Source organism: Notamacropus eugenii, chromosome 4 (genome assembly GCF_028372415.1).
Source record: "Notamacropus eugenii isolate mMacEug1 chromosome 4, mMacEug1.pri_v2, whole genome shotgun sequence".
NCBI lineage: Eukaryota > Metazoa > Chordata > Mammalia > Diprotodontia > Macropodidae > Notamacropus > Notamacropus eugenii.
In genome coordinates this window covers 58,877,268-58,885,130 of record NC_092875.1, presented here as the reverse complement: position 1 = coordinate 58,885,130, position 7,863 = coordinate 58,877,268, and the positions used below count along the sequence as shown (strand labels likewise).

Below are 7,863 nucleotides of genomic sequence, written 5' to 3'. Positions count from 1 at the left end.
CCCAAATACTTAAGAGATATTTCTGATGATGTTAGTGGTGATATTGAGGGGCAGCTAGGTTGTGCAGTGGGTAGAACATCAGTGCAGGAGTCAGGAGAACTTGAATTCAAATCTCACCTCAGACACTTGACACTCACTAGCTATGTGACCTTGGGCAAATCACTTAACCCCAACTGTCTCATCCCTGGTCATCTCCAGTCAACCTGATGAACATCTGGTGACTGGATTCCAATGGCTCTAGAGGAGAAGTGAGGCTGGTGACCTTCACAGCCTTCCCTCACTCAAAGTCAATTGCAAGTCATGACATTTCTCTGATGTCATGGTCTTCGCAAGGAAGGATGAACACACACCAGTGGTGATAATGTGAATGAGATATTTTGATAATGTGTAATTAAATGTATCAATATTTGTAAGATCTTCATAACACCTCGAACCAATCTTTTCTAAGTGACCTATGCATCATTATAGAACCTTTCATTCAATGTGCAATGATAGATCAATGGATAATGTAACAGATAATGGCAAGTTCATTTATATGTATTCAGATTTCACATCCAAACTAACTTTTAAGAAGCTATTACTTCTTGAGTTTTGATGTATCAAAGAAAAATATCCACAATTACATGAGAATTCTATGAAAATTCTTTATTTTCCAAGACCATACCTCTATGACGTTGGATTTTCCTTATATGTAGTCAGTTATGCTGCAGCAAAACATATCCTAAGTCATCTATGTTAATAAAAACACAGAGGTTACAGAAGGAACGTGGTTAGTGGAGCTACACTAAAGAACTTCTTCAGTGACTCATAAAAAGAGATAAGAATGTAATAAAAACATTAGTTTTTTATGCATATCTAATTTTTTTTAATTTTTTTTTGTAATGTTTAACAATCACTGCCATACAATTGTGATTTTATCCCCCCCACCTACCCCCCACTCCCCCCCCTCCCTCCCCACGACTGCATACAATTCTGTATAGATTCTACATATACTTTCCTATTGAGTATATTTTCACTATAGTCATGCTATGTAGTCAGACTAAGATAAATGAAAGAAATCGTATAACAAATCAGAACATGATACACAAACACATACACATACACAAACATGATCTGCTACAATATGTGAGTGACTTCCATATTTCTCTCTCTGAGTGTGGAAGGCATTTTGCCTTGAGATCCTCCATTGGGATTTTTTTTTTTTTTTTTTTTGGTAAGAAGTTCTTGTGTTATTACAAAAATCTAAGTCTACCAGAAAAAACTCTCACACACTGTGGTTGTTGCTGTGCATAAAGTTCTCCTGGTTCTGCTCCTTTCACTCAGCATCAGGTCATATCAGTCCTTCCAGGCCTCTCTGAAGTCTTCTTGTTCATCATTTCTTATGGCACAATAGTACTCCATTACATTCATATACCATAATTTATTCAGCCATTCCCCAATTGATGGACATCCCCTTGACTTCCAGTTTTTGGCAACTACATAGAGTGCTGCTATAAATATTTTTGTACATGTGGGACCCTTTCCCATTTTTATGATCTCTTGGGGATATAGTCCTAGTAGTGATATTGCTGGGTCAAAGGGTATGCACATTTTTGTAGCCCTTTGGGCATAGTTCCAAATTGCTCTCCAGAATGGTTGGATGCGCTCGCAGCTCCACCAACAATGAATCAGTGTTCCAACTTTCCCACATCCTCTCCAGCATTTATCATTTTCTTGTTCTGTCATGTTTGCCAATCTTATAGGTGTGATGTGGTACCTCAGAGTTGTTTTGATTCGCATCTCTCTAACCAATAGTGATTTAGAGCATTTTTTCATATGATTATAGATATCTTTAATTTCTTCCTCTGAAAATTGCCTGTTCATATCCTTTGACCATTTATCAATTGGGGATGCATATCCAATTTTTAAGAAAGGCAAAAGTAATAAAATAAATAGTGGAGTCATCCATTGACCACTGTTGCTCAATCTGCACTCTATTTCCCATGGCCTGGGCTGGGAAAGTTGACACTTATAAATGAGAGGGAAGCCTTTGTAGGATCAACTCCAGGGCCATGGTGGGGTGAATGGGTGCAGAATCCATCCTGTGTCATCCACACCTCCTACTGCATCAGAAGATATATAATTAATATATCACTTACTTTGAAAAAGAACTGGAATTTGTGGAAGTAGGCATTGGAGGGGTTGTATGTCATGAGTGTAAGGGGGTATAGTTTGCCATTTTGTTTTTGCCCTCATGGGTCTATTTGGACGTCTCTTACAGAAAGGGGAGTGGAGAGTTCTCCAACATTTTCTCCATCCATTGTTATCCAAAGGAAACTTTGATCTCGGGCAGGAGGGGAAGTAGGATTTTAAAGGCAGAGGATGTCCACTCTCCTCTCCTCAGAGAGAGAGGGTAGAATTGTAGGTGTCAGATTCCTTGAATATCATTGGTCTGTGGCAAATAACTTCCAGGTTGAAACTCAATTCTTGATTGCTGTTCCTTAATGGGAGAGGAGTGTCCCTATATATCATCTTCTTTCCAGAATCTTTCTCCTGTGTTTTCTCTCTCAATGTTGTGATGCAGAAAAGCTCAGATCTCTCGTTTCTCCTTGTTCTGGAGCCACACTTTTGTTGAATATGAATATTTAATTTAGAGAGGATAAATCTGTGATTGGTCCAGTTATCTGTACCATACATCACCTTCATCACCCTCACATCTTGTCTGGCTCTTTTTCTTACAATGATATGGTCTATTAAAAACAAATGTTTACTGTAAGTGTGCATCCATGAAGTTTTATTGCATTTAGGTAAATGTAAAATCTTGTTGGTGATGAGAACATCATGAGATGCACAAATTTTTAGTAGCAAATGAATATTGTTTTTGTAGTTTTTGACTCCATTCTTCCCAAGGTCTCCATGTCATATCTGATAGTCTTCATAATCTAGTGTTAAAGTCACCCAAAATTATGAGCTTATCCTCCTTTGGTACATTAATGATGACATTCATTAGATCATCATAAAATTCTCCTTGACTTAATTGGAAATTGTCATAGTGAGAGGATATGGTGGTGTTGTGGTGCTTTTCTGTAAATGTCAACTGTATTACTATGAGCCTGTCCTTCACTCCTTTTGGGAGGTATACAACCTTGTTGCCTAGATTAGTTTTGATTGCAAAACCTATGTCAGCTTCATGGAGCTACTCATCAATGAAGTTATTCCACAAAAACATGTATCCAACTCTTACTTTGTTAAGCTGATCTTCATTTGCCAGCCTTGCTTTACTCGGGGCTATGGTTTGGATGTGACACCTGCTGAGTTCTCTTATGACAAAAGCTATTTGACTTTTAGATCTACTGCATTTCATGTCCATAAGCATGTACATATTCCATGTTCCAATAGTGAATGGAATAACCTTTGCAAAAGTTTTTTTCCCCACATTTTTCTGTTTTGTCTATAGTGTAGCATCCCCTCCAGCTATGGTGGCCAGTCCAAGATTACATTAGGTGAAGCAGACAATTTTTGGATACCTTTTCTAGCCCCTTTCTCATGCCAGGAGGTAAGGAGTGCAATGTTCAGATACCCAGCAGGCTGCTGAATCCCACTGTTGCTTAAGTGAAGTGAGAAGATGATGCTATGCCTTGGGCCACCTGTGTTCAGGATTGTGACTATAGCTCCCAGCGTATCTGCAACTGCTGCTTCATCATGTGCCTGTCACCACAGAATTATGAGATAGGTAAAAGTAGTTCAAAAAGTTATGGATTGATGTCTTTTGACTTTCATGTAATTGGATTATAACAAGTCTCAAATTGCCAGGGACTCACATTGAATCCTGTGCCATCTCCAATTTCTAGATGACTATCTTTCCACTGGACCCAGACGGCTCTGGAGGAGAAAGTGAGTCTGGCCACCTTGTACAGCCCTCCCTCACTCAAATCAAAGTCAATCCCAAGTCGTGTCATTATCTTGATGTCATGATCCTCTTTGAGAATGGAGGACAAATACAACAATTGAATTTAATGAGGCAGAGTTGCTGGAAGTAGTCAGTCTTACTCTCTTTCAGAATCATCAAAGTCCAGTGGTAAGATAAAAGTCTGACAACTAGTTCAGTTATCTACTTGTCATATCACACCATGTCCTATGCAGGTCAAGATGGCAATAGGTGGACTTCTGTGACATTAGAGAAGACTCATTGCAAACTCTCTCCCATAGTTCTGGCGTTTTTGCCTGAAACACAGAACTCAAAGCTCAGGAAGATATCTCATAGTCATAGAGTGAATCCTGGTTTCCTAGTGATGAACATCCTCAAGGCTCCTTTCATGTCCTTGTTCCTTAGGCTGTAAATAAAAGGGTTCAGCATAGGAGTAACCACAGTGTACATCACAGTTGCTGCTATGTCTTTTTGGGCTGTGTGGGTGGATGTGGGGCTGAAGTACACTTCAATGATCGTCCCATAAAAGAGACAGACCACAGTTAGGTGGGATCCACAGGTGGAGAAAATTTTCTGCTTCCCACTCAAGGATGAAATCTTCAGTACAGCTATGAAAATGTGAATGTAGGAGATCAGTATTCCAATGAAGGGGAGAAATGTTGTTAATGCTCCCATTGTATAGATCATCAAGTCATTGATGAAAGTGTCTGAGCAGGCCAACTTCAGCAGGGGACTGAGGTCACAGAAAAAAATGAGAGATTTCATTGTGGCCACAGAATGATAGTCGGGTCAGTAACATGGTTTGTATCAAGGCATTATTATAAGCCCCAAACCAAGATACTCCTAGTAGAAGGGCACAGATATTGGGAGTCATGACTGTGTTGTATTGTAGTGGGGCACAAATAGCCACATAGCGGTCATAAGCCATGGTGGTGAGGAGGACACAATCCATCCCCGTGAACCAAAGGAAAAAGAATACTTGTGTCAGACACCCAACAGAAGGGATTGTTCTATTTTTGGATATGTAATTATTCAGCACCTTACGAATGGTGGTGGAGGTGAAACAGATATCGACCAGGGACAAGTTACTGAGGAAGAAGTACATGGGGGTGTGAAGGCGAGAGTCAGAATAAATAGCCAGCATGATGAGCAGGTTTCCCAGTCCTGAGATCAGATACATAAAGAGAAACAAGAAAAACAGGATCCTCTCCTGTTCTGGCTGATCTGAAAGACCAAGGAGGACGAACTCAGAAACTCTGGACTGATTTCCCCCTTCCATGTGTCTGTTTGGAAGCAAATATAGAATGATAGAAGCATTTAAAACAACCAATTCAAGATTGATTTAAATTTTTTTATGAATAAAATCAGTAAAAGTGGGATTAAAAGAGAAATAGGAGAGTAGGAAACCATGAGAAGTCACTTCTCATAATGCGACATCTAAAATAAACTAGAAATTGAAAGCAATATATGCAAAACAGGGGAATTCTCTAATTCATTCATCATAATACATAAAGAAAAATTTCAGAAGAATTATAAGCCTTGAATGACTACATGACAACACACTCCAAATCAATAAATGGAAGAAAATGCAAATTAAATTAACTGTGATACACTGAAAATTAGGAGAGATGAGCAAAAAGAGACATCGTCTGTGCTGTGGAGGCTGTGGGAAGATAGGCATGAGGAAGCTTTGTTAGTAGGGCAATGAAGTGATCCAAGCAGGTTTGTTTTCAATTTTGAATTGTGCAAGAAAAAAGACTAAGAAAGGCTGACCTTATGAAGAGTTTTAAATGTCTAACAAGGGCATTTACATACGTTTCTGTTTATTATAGGAGGGTGTTGGAGTCCACTGAGCAGGGAGAATTCATGGTCAAATTTAACTTTGCAAAGATCACTTTGGCGAGAGTAGTGCACATACCAGCAGGCTTGGTTTGTGTATGACATTAGCTAATTATTTTTCTTTATTAAAAGCCACAATTCAGTCTGGAGAGATGAGTTCATATGTGATTGTGGTGAAAAGACAAAAGGTATCAACACATATGTTTTTTTCCAAAAGTTGCTTTGAGGGCACATTTTATGAACATGGGAACACAAAATGATAGCTGAAAGGCTCAGTAAGTGGAGTGATAGTTCCAAGATGGAAAATCTTCAGTTATAAGAATAAAATTCTTAAGGTTTAAGTAGTTCTGATGACAGTAATATCTTCTACCATTTGTCAAGATAGGGTCAAAATGGATATATGACCAAGATATAAACGGAGATATTGCAAGAAAAATTGAAGAACATGGAACATGTTACTTATCAGACTTAGGGGAAGGTGAATAATTTGTGAACAAACAAGAGATAGAGAGAGTTGTAAGAGGTAAAATGGATAATTTTGATTACATTAAATTAAAAAATTTTTGTACAAATAAAGCAAATATAGGCAAGCTTTGAAGGGAAGCAGAGAAGAGGAAATTTTTTTTTATACACAGTTCCTCAGAGAGAGTTCTCATATCTTAAATATGTAAAGATTTTCATCAAACTCTATAAGAATACGAGTCATTCCCCAATTGATAAATAGTCGAAGGATATGACCAGGCAGCTTTCTGATGAAGAAATAAAAAAAATTACAGTCATATGAAAAAATGCTCTAAATGATTATTGATTAGAGAAATGCAAATTAAAACAATCTTGAAAAATCATTTTACACTTATCAAATTGGCTCAAATGATAGAAGGAGAGAGTGACAAATGATGGAGGTGATGTGGAAAAATTGCGACCTTACTTTGTTGTTGGTGGATTTTTGAGCACATCCCATCACTTTGGAGTGAGATTGGAGTTATGGCCCAAAAGTTATTCAACTGCTTATACCTTTTGACCAAACAATACCACTATCTGATCTATTTCTTAAGATGATTAGGGAAAATGGCAAAGAATCTAGTTTTTCTAAAATATTTATAGCAGCTCTCTTTGTGGTGGTAAAGAACTGGAAATTATAGGGATCCCCATCCTTTGGGAAATGGCTAAACAAATGATGATATGTGTTCATGATGGAATATTACCCTGATTTTGGAAATTACTAGGTCAATCACTTTAGAAAAGTACGGAGAGACTTCCATGAAATAATAAAGAGTGAAATGAACAAAACCAAGAGAACATTGTATTCTGTCACAGCAGTATAGTTTTAAGAACAACTTTGAGCAACCAAGCCATTCTATTGTAAACACACAAATTAACCACAAAGACACTATGAAGGAAGATGTTATTTGAATCCAGAAAAAGTACTGACATATTTATAGATATAAATGTATGTATTATGTATGTATATGTACATGTATGTATATATGTATCTATATGTGGGTATATATGTGTATGCACACACATACAGATTTGTGTCTAATGGTACTCATCTGAAAGTTTAGGGGGTAGAGGGAAAGAAAAAAGTCAAATGATAACTCATACATTTGAACAATTTGTACAATTTGAATCTGCAGTTTCAAGTGCAATACTCTAGTTTTCTATCTCACTTTGTTATGGAAATGATTATTTTATTTTTTAGTTCAGAATAAAAACATGAATAAAAACAGATTATTTACAAATAGTTTGAATGATATAGATATATGATATTTGTCTGAAGAGACCAAAAAGGGTTCATTGGGAACTCATTAACCCCCTCAGATTTTTGAAAGATCTGCCCAGAAGATGGAAAGAAGGGTAAGGAATGGGGATTGAATGAAAATATATGCCTTGGTTCTATAAGCATTTCGTTAGCAATGTTGTAACTTAGAATGAGATGAGCATAGTAGTATCAATCAATAATGAAAAGGACTTTTCAAGGTCATTTTGGAGAAGAAAACAAAAGAAGGGATCGGGTGGCTGCTCAGGATGGATGGAGTGGTGAAAATGATGTAGATAGAGAAAGAAGGTCTAATGAAATCTTATTTGACTCTTTCTTTCTCTGAGAAATTGCATTA

General features: G+C 37.4%; 1 pseudogene; it reads right to left on the bottom strand.

The window, feature by feature from the left end:
- Positions 1-4,243: 4,243 nt before the first annotated feature.
- LOC140498151 (olfactory receptor 1f45-like) lies at positions 4,244-5,212 on the bottom strand (annotated as a pseudogene).
- Between the last annotated feature and the right edge of the window lie 2,651 nt (positions 5,213-7,863).